This window comes from Podarcis tiliguerta (genome assembly GCF_965153285.1).
Source record: "Podarcis tiliguerta genome assembly, chromosome: 3".
In the NCBI taxonomy this organism is placed as follows: domain Eukaryota; kingdom Metazoa; phylum Chordata; class Lepidosauria; order Squamata; family Lacertidae; genus Podarcis; species Podarcis tiliguerta.
This window is the reverse complement of record NC_139536.1, coordinates 66,032,729-66,042,583: the sequence shown is the minus strand read 5'-3', so window position 1 is coordinate 66,042,583 and position 9,855 is coordinate 66,032,729. Positions and strand designations below refer to the sequence as shown.

General features: G+C 40.8%; 1 long non-coding RNA gene across 1 annotated transcript; it reads right to left on the bottom strand.

The window, feature by feature from the left end:
• Nucleotides 1–256: 256 nt before the first annotated feature.
• LOC310674895 lies at nt 257–7,621 on the bottom strand. The gene is made up of 2 exons (XR_014509820.1): nt 7,480–7,621; nt 257–734 (listed from the first exon to the last, which is right to left on the bottom strand). It is a non-coding gene; the product is annotated as an uncharacterized lncRNA (long non-coding RNA).
• Nucleotides 7,622–9,855: the final 2,234 nt, after the last annotated feature.

Genomic DNA, 9,855 nt, shown 5'->3' with positions numbered 1-9,855 from the left:
GATTTATTTATTTTTTAAGCATGAAAAGTCCTCTGTGCTGTGTTGATCCTTTTGTTTTAATCTTTTCATGTCCTGTTATTTCTCCTTTTGTATAGAAATTAGCACTGTTTCCTGCTAAAAACAATGAGATCATCAAAAACATCTTATTAGGCTTTATCATGCCCATTATGCACAATGCTCCAAATAACATACTGAGACGCTAATCCACTGGCCTTTCAGCTAAACGGCTACTCCAATAATCACCTTGAGGCAATGCTGACTTAACACCATAATTATAAGGAATCAAAGAATGATTACAAGCCTTTCCCTCTCTCTAATTTCCTATCCTCAATTCCCTTGTCTGCACTTCTGTTTTCCTCTAGAGCTCACTGCCGGTGCTCAATAATATCCGTTTGTACCAGAAAAAGGATGAAATACTTATTCATGCTACTGAATGATCAACATCTCTGCACAACAGTTTGATGGCCAATTATCTTGGCTCAGACCCATTTTTAAAAAAAGCAGTAAATGTTAATTATGACTTCTCTGGCAAGTGCTCCTCATAAGATTCAATTCCTGAGCAGCCAAGAATAATGAAGGATGAAATTCTTCACACTGTACTGCAGCAGTCTTCCAAAAGAAAGTAATCTCAATCCAGGATGGGGGTTCTTTTCCAAGAAGCAAGCAGAGCTCCTCGCAGGATCAGGAGCCCAGCGAGTCTGACTTCTGCATGTATAGATGCCATTTAGGGGTGCCTGTTGATGATGAACAAAAAATGAATTGGTGAACAGATGATTGGTGTGATGATCTATAACAGAATAAGCCACACACTGCAGGAGGTATAGAGGAGACTGAATGCACATTCCTCTTTCCAGCTCTGTTCTACATCAAAGAGAGGGGAGATTCAAATCTCCAATGCTTTTCAAAGAGCTGGTCAGCGCTGGCAAATCTGACAGCAACAAGCATCCCTTAGACAGGTAGGCAGATGTAGATTTGTGCTCACAGCTGCTCATGCCCACTCTACTGTTTTGCACGTGGATTTTCTGCATCAAGGCAAATGCTCTTTGCACAGACTTCTGCCTGAATGCTATGAAACATTAGCAAGTCACTCCAACTTTCCTCAGTGAAAGAAGCACCCTCAACCCCTCTTCTCGCTTCGACCATTAAAAAAGCAAGGAAGTTATGAAACATGACCAAGTGAAAATTTGCACAAAGCTAAAAGCAGGGGTGCCAACTTGAATAAAATATTGTGGGGGCCCAGGTAAGCCTCGCCCCACATAAACGAAAACATGATGCAGTGCACCCCCACCATTTGAATGGGAATACCCATTAACTTTCTGGGGACTCGGCCCCCTGAAATATTTTATTGTGGTTGGCTCCTGTGGCAAATTGGAAGCATAGAGGACTCAGCTACATTAGTCAAAAAGCAACGCTTTTAATGTGTTATAAACATGCAACACCAGACGGCACCAGAGAGAAAATAAAAATAAAAATCTAAGTGATTTTTACATAGCGTTTTTTCTTTTGTTATAATGATTTAATGGTTGATTTATTTATAGTGGTTTTTTCCCCCTGTGTGAAGAGCCAACCAGAGTTGAAGAGAGCAGAACGCGATCTAGGCTAGTTGCCTACTTCAAGTCTTTTCACCCAGAGCTCCCTTCTCCTCCTCACAGATCGATCCAAGCAGATCACAATGTGCTGGAATCATAGTGGAAGTGGAAGACATTTACAGAACAAGTACAAGAGAAGAAAAACATGGTGCTATGTTGAGAAAGCTCTACAATCCAAATAAAATAAAATATGGAGTATCTATTAAAGTAACATACATACATGCTTTTATTTATATGCCCCCTTTCCACAGTTCAAAACATGCTCAAGGCGGCTTGCAACATGAAAAGAGCCATGGGATGCTCTCGCCCTCTCCTCCCTCCATTCCCTTCCTGAATCTGTTCTAGAGAATCTGTTCTTCAACACTCTGGAACAGATCTGGGGAGTCTGTAGGGGTGTTGCGGGGGCGAGGGAAGAAGTCCCATTGTGCAAGTGGAAATCCTTACACTGACGGGACGTGGTGACTGACTATTTCTCATATGCTCCCCCGTTTTGAGGGAATTTGAATTTGAAGAAATGCTATTTTTAAGCAGAAAAAATAGCATGGGGAAAGGATTACACTCCCTCTCCCCTGGTGCGGGGGTCCTAATCTGATTCAGGCCTCTAAACCAACAGGTCATCTTAATCACAGCTCTGCCACATCACAACTAGTTTGGCCCTGGAAGACCAGGGATGTGAAATCAGTAAACTCCTGGACTTCTTTTAAAGCTTTGCTAACACTTACGGCTGAGAGAAAAGCTGACTATTGTGGGATGGGGAGTAGAGGGTGGAACCCTGAAGGCTAAGAAAGCAGAAAAGCTCAAATTAATCATGAATGTGTTTATTTTAAAGAAAATCATTATCTTACGACCGATTTGTGATTGAGTTTCTTTTAACTCATCTAATGGCCTTTAAGAATCAAATCCTTGTGTTGGTAGCAAAACGATTGTCTGAGTGATTCATCCAGATGCAGTGAAACATTTGAATCACTGTAGAGGCAAGCAATTTCAGGGCAGGGGGAGAGTCAGTGATGTAATTAATTACAGCTAATTATGATTTGCATTGCTATTCAAGCCATGGAGCATTAATCTTTATAATAGTGGGGGAATCATTTTGAAGAAAACAGGTATCTATTAGTAAGTAAACGCTGCTGACATTCAAAATCTTTTTTGTAAACCGCTTCAATGTTTTTATACAATCAAGTGTTGAATTAATTTTATGGAATCAACAAACAAACAAACAAACAAATAACTGGTGGTTACTTATGGACGGGGAATGAGTATTCCCTTGGGGAAAAGGTGATGCTGGAAGCATGCAACCTACATTGCACAGGGATTGTTCAAACTGCAACCCAGCTGTGACATACATTATGTTGCTCTGCCTATTACGACCAACTGTGGAGATTCAGTCTAGTGTTAATTTCAATTACACCATCATTACTTTCTTGTCAAAGTTTTTACAAAATGGAATTATTTAGTGGTACTTCAGTAGGCTTCCTTGTCTTCAATACCTAAAGAGAATGTATTATTTGTCTTTCTTGGGGAGAATTTTAATGTACAGTGGTACCTCGGGTTAAGAACTTAATTCATTCTGGAGGTCCGTACTTAACCTGAAACTGTTCTTAACCTGAAGCACCACTTTAGCTAATGAGGCCTCCCACTGCCGCCGTGCCATCAGAACACGATTTCTGTTCTCATCCTGAAGCAAAGTTCTTAACCTGAAGCACTATTTCTGGGTTAGCAGAGTCTGTAACCTGAAGCGTATGTAACCTGAGGTACCACTGTACTTATTTTATCTTCAGAGAACACCACCCATAAAGGAATACATAAGAATATTACCAGAAAATATTCGAACAAGTGATCCATTAGTTAATCCAAATATGTGTTTGCCTCGCCCAAGTTTCAATTTGCACCACTTCTTTGAAAGAAATTTCCCACTGTCTACACCAGAGATGGGGAAATTGGGGTCCTCCAGACGTTGCTGAACTACAATTCCATACCCCTCAACTGTCCTGATTTGACCAGAATATCCCGGAATTACAGAGGTCACTGAGGTGGGTGGATGTATCTGCAGAGAAGGTGGGGAGGCGTTGGTGAGGGGAGTGTTTTTAAGTGTGTTGAGGAGCCAGGTTGTGTATGATTTTCATCAGTGGGATGTTGGAGGGTATGCAATTCCCTGCAATCATCGCTGATTGCTAGCGATGCTGGGGCTGTTAGGAGTTGCAGTATAACAACTATGGAGGTCCATAGGTCCCCCATTCCTGATGTATATCTATTTGCATGATGGAATGCATGTGTGTATCATATGCGCACACTGGTGGAAACCATGGCTAACTGGGGCTTCTTTCCATGCGTACATGTGGCTACTGGGCCATGTACATACACCACATGTGGCAATGTACATTTTTAAAATTATTGAGAGGTTGCTACACTCCCTTTCACCCAAAATGACCACAAGGTGGTTTGAAACAAGGCCACATAAAACATAATAAGTAAGAACATGAAGAAAAAGTCTCATAAAAGACATAAAGAGTATAACTGGCAGCATTATAATGTTTTTAAAAATGACCTGATCAGCCTCTCAAAGCCTAACAAAAAGTTGATTTTTTTAAACTGGATGTCTAAATGTATATAAAGCTGGAACAAGACACATTTCAGAGAGGAGTTCATTCCATAGACACAGCCTAAGGCTGGTGCAGCTGGGAAAATTTTCCTGTCAGACAATGGTATAGACGGTCGCAAGTCATACTGAGGGTGTTTATTTTAGTGGTGCTACCAATTTTTCTCTGTGGAAAAAAACAGACCCATCTTTTTTCTACACTGCCTGTTTAAAAAAGCAGTCTTGTCTTGTTGTTAGAGTTTTATTTAAACCTCTCGGAAAGAAACAACATTATTGATAGGTGTATTTATTGCAGTTGCCTAGGAATTTATTTGAGAATTATGATCAGTCTGATCCCAGCAAAGAAAATGGTAACAGCTTTGCGAAAGCCAGACATCAGCCTGGGCCTTCATATGGGCCGATAGGTATTGACAGGACTAGCACCAGACAAGCTTGATTCACTTTGTTCAGGCCTTTGCTTCTCAGTGAAGCATGCTGGACTGTCAGCACACCATTCATCACAGTTACGGGTGTCAGCCACAGTAGATGAAGTAGCAGCTGCCACAGCAGCAGCACAGGGGTTGGGTGTGTGTGAGGAAAGTCAGTTTTCAAAATGGCGAATAGGGCAGGATGTAAAAGAGACCTGGCAGGGGAGAGGGGAACCAGGAGATGTCAGAAACTCCAAGTCACCCTGTTTTCCAGGGACAGTTCCAGATTTACAGAAGCCATCCCAGTTTCTGATTTGATCCCAGAATGTCCTGCTTTTCCTTAGGACGTCCCTATTTTCATTGGAGAAATGTTGGAAGTTATGGAGTTATGTGACTCCCGAGCCAAGGACATAAGTAACTATACAACCTTTAGAAGACATCTGAATGCAGTCTCAGATTTCCAGACTGGTTACCTATCAACCCCTCTTCACAGGGAACTCTGGGAACTGTAACTTTGGAAGGGGAAGGGGGATCTCCAACAACTCTCAGCCCCCTGAACAAACTACTACATAATTCTTTTGAAGAAGTCATGATTACTTAAAAGTGGTTTCAGATTGCTTTAAATGTATGATGTGAATGTGTAATAGAGAAGCCTTTCTTATCAGATGCAGCCTTCAGCAGCTTCAAAACAGTTTTTAAGACATTTCTTCTTAAGTTGGAGAAGTTGGTATTCTCAGTGCTATTTTGATAGAAAAAGAGGTGCTGGAGCTCACCATGAACACCTCCCTCATTGTCTTAGAATGACAATGGCACCAACCTGGGAGGTGCTGGAACTGAATTCCAGTGAGTTCCCCCCGGAATAAAAGCCCAGGGTTGTTATTTAATTTATATTTATATGTATAATGCCAAAACAGGCTTCTAAAGGATTTATAAAATACAAAACCCAGTTACATATTGGACTAGATAGAGATTAATTTAGTAAGTAAAACATGGGAAAGATGCATCTCTCTTGTATCATTTGTTTCATATGCTGCACAGATTCCAGCAGCCTAGATTTTTCAGGGGTGTTTGTGTGCTTGTTTAATCTTATTCGAAAAGCAGCCATACAGGGCCTTAATTAGATTCCATTGGCCTAAGGTTAGAAAGAAACTTCTGCTTTTCCCCATGGCATGGTTGCCTATTTACTCATGCTTGGCTTTTACTATTCCAGCCACCTCATGGGTATTGGCATTTCTTGTTTTGAATGTATGGAGGTAGTTTATTATTACTGTGATTAGTTTTCTGGGATTGACTCCCTGGCAAAGTGGGATTATATATGTGTTGCTTGCACCACAATGTCACAAGCAATCAGTCTACAAAAGAGACAGGCGAGGCGCACAAGTGTGCCTCCAAATCAAACAGCTGTGGACTCAGCACAACAGCTTCAGAAGAAAGATGCTGCAGGCCCCATACTCAGCTGCACATGTGAGTTCCCTTAATAGTTTGTCGCTGAAGAAAATTACGGTGGCATTGGGGAATCCATTGTTGAAATGGATACCGCTTAGGGATGCTTGAGGAATTCGATTCTTTGTGAATTCCGATATGATCTGCACCTCCCAGGCTAATGTGCGGATCAGGATATCTCTGCCCATCACATGTCTTTCACTTCCTCATGTGTAGTTTGAGAGAATATATGTTTTAAATAGTCTTTAAATGTGATTCTCCTGTGTAGATTCTGATACTGCCCCCCCCCCCAATTTAATGGGACAATGGGATGGAGTGGACTCAAGAGTGAATACATGTGAAAATGATGTGGAACACAAGTCCCTTGGACTGCTATAAATAATACTGTAATTGATATACTCAACTGGGAACATAGGACCACTTCATAGTTCCTTTTTTTTTTTCATATGTGGGAGATTTGTTTCAACAAAAGAAAATGGTCACTTGCAAAGTGACTCGTGAAACATAATCTCATGTAAGTTTACTTGGAGTTAGTTTCTATTATGTCCAATGTGCCTTGCTGTGTAGAAAGTGAGTCCAGGACTGCTGCCTTGGTGAGCCATATGTCTGGACAGATATGCAACACAGGGTTATTCTGCCTAACCAACATATCACAGATGAAAGAAACAGCCATGAAATGGCATTGGGTTGTCTCCAAAGCAGTGCCAGGAGAGTTCTGCTGGTGCAGCAGCACTGCCATTTCCTTTCCTCTTTCTGCCGGCTCGCCAACCCTTACAGATTTTGAGAATGTAGAGGGTGTTGCAAGGAAGAGGAGAGGAGGGTAACCTTCAGTTCTGCTAGCATAGGAACAGGAGAGTTGGATACCACCCTTTGTTCTCAGAAATCCTCCTAAAAATTCCTCCCTTGGGAGAATTTTGTATATTAAATATCTGGTACTGAAATATTTGATTGAATGCTTGTTATTGAACACATTGTACCTTCAAAGTTAAAGAAGCTTTTTTACTGTAAAATAGCATAAGTATTCATAGGCGACAGGCTACTTCATCAGATGCTGAACTGGAACATCTGATAAAGTAGGCTGTCACTTACATAGGCTTATGCCATTTTACAATATGAAGCTTCTAAAAAGTTAGACTCAAGGTGCCATCCAGCATGTCTTTATCTTTATTATAGAAGACTAACATAGCTTTCACAATATAAAATATTTGATGTCGAAAACTCTCCGGAAATCCTTTAGTTGCTCAAACACATGCCAAGGACTGTATTCAATATGTTTGGTCTCCTTATTTTACATCCAATAATATCCAATCTCAATATTTATTTTGATTTGAAGGAGATGCATAAGCTTTTGGTAAGGTGCAAGGGAGTAACGAAACAACAATATGATGGAGCTTACAGATGTATACAATAATGGCTTTGCAGCACAACATTAGCCAATACATACCTAGGTGTGGAATAGCGCAGAGTAGTTTTGAATTGTCTACCTTCATGGAACATTTCCCACACTGAATTGTCTGCCAATTACCGGTAGCTTTGAGCATCTGGCACAGAATGACACACCTGTGCACCACAGAAGATGCTGAGAGGCATGTCCTAGAGGGCACATTCAGCTCATGGCATTGTGCATTGTGAAATCACCTTACCACCACACATTATGCACCAGGGCAACTATTGTGTGCAGCTTGCTTGTGGCCAGTATCTGTTAAAGTATTTGCCACAGGGACCTAACTCAGTGGTCAGAGAACTCTCCTCCATCTATTTTGCGGCTTTGCATATTCTCTTCTGATGGAACAACGACTGTTGCTTGTAGTCACAATATGGTCTTTAGGTTTCACTGTCTGCAGTAGAAACCATCAGCTTCTCCTTAATTTGACTTCTTGTCTGCTCAGCACATTGCAAGAACCCTTACTGCAAATAAATTAGCTTCGGCATAAAAAAGGTAAACATAGTTATTTTTAAATGGCACGTCTGAGCACGGAAATGGTGCACAGATGCTGCTAACACTCCCTAGTGGTAATGTGTCCTGATACTTAAGTGACATTTCAGTAGTTCATTGCCCTCATTAAACAATCCTTCCCCATTCTTCAAAGTTGCCTCCAGGAAAAATAAAGAGGAGAAAGAACTGAATAGATCAGAAGGTGTTTCAGATTCTAGGTACCAATGCTTTAGACTTCTCGGTATCCCCCATCTTGTACATTTATTTAAAGTAAAGCTGCAGCTTTAATAATAATAATAATAATAATAATAATAATAATAATGTTGAAAAAGTTGGGTGCCACCCCCATCCTCTCCCAAGTGGTAGCAAGATTCTAGGGGGTTTCAGGTACTCACCCAGGGTTTGTGCTTAGGAGAACTGAAGATATGACAGAGACTGTCATAGCTTTAAGAAAGATGATTTATTCACATATTTACACCTCCAGTCTACATGGAATTCAGATCTTACAGCATTGTCATATCAAGCAGGGCTTTCCCCCCATAGCAATGCAGCACTGGAGTCAAAGGCATCTCTGCCATCTGCCTTCAGCTGATCTGCCCAAGACGGATCTCTGTTTGTTCTCTCCTTCTTCCCAGCATTCCTTACTAAAGACTCTCTTATCCTGTCATTTCACACCCAGTTACCCTGGCAACCTCTGTCTGCCCAGGCCTAAAGATTCCTCTTAGATGGGCCACCAACACCTTTGGACATGTTAATGCCTCTATCCCAGGTGAGGCCCTGGCTTGGAAGGGAACCTTAGCCTATATTTTTCCACTGGCCTCCAATCTTCCATTCAATATTAATATAGGAGCAGCTATGAGGAGGGTTTTTAGCAACTGGGGCCTTGGCAGAACCAGACGGAGGGACTCTTTGGACACCAGCATTTGATATGGGGACTGGTTCACAAAGGATAAAATGAATGTAATAATTGTAATATTTGTTCATGCATTTCCAGAGGTGCTGGGTTGTAAACATTACATGAAGGCACACATTTTTCAGAATACAGGTGATTCTACAAGAGCAGAGCACAATGGTGCTTATTGGAGCATCTGGAGAAGTAATATACTAGGCTTGATTGACCATTGATCTGACCCTGTATAGAAATTCTTATATTCTTGGCCCCAAGGTGTCTACTTTACCTTTTGACTTTTAAGTTAAAGTGTCTAGATTTGATTTACCAATCTGCTTCTAGCTGGTTCCCTTGGTAACCATTTCAGGGATGTTACACACAGTAAATGTGCCCAGTCTACTTTTTGTATAATTTTTAGCTTATGAAATTGTGAATGGAATGCCAAAGTCGTGCTTGCTTACCGAATGTGTTGAATGTGATTCAGTGTCTAAATTTCAGTGGCATATCACTTTAACTGTGGAAACTAGGAATACAAGTCCAGTCTTGTCATAAGAGTTTCATATGGTCTTACATTTGTGAATTTTAGAGCTTGTGTGTGTGTGAGAGAGAGAGACAGAGAGAGAGAGAAAGAGAGAAAATATTTATGTGAATATACATGTTCAGTGATGGGAAACGTTTTTGGTTTTGTTTGGTTTAGTTTGGCTTGCATTTCCCAGAACAACACACAAACTGAAGCAGAGCTAGCCTTTGAAATTCACACTTCATCATACTTTGTGATGAAAATTCTCTAGCCAAAAATGGGTACAAAGATGCCTAGTTAGAGGAGCGAGTGCACAAAATGCACATATTAGTGAAAATAACAAACAAAATTATGTTACATGAGAGGAAATGGTTTGTGAAAATGCGTACGTGATGTGAAGTTGCATACATAGATGTGTCTTTTAGGAGAAATGCATAGTAAATAGCTGAAACATTTTCACGAGGAGTGAAAAGAA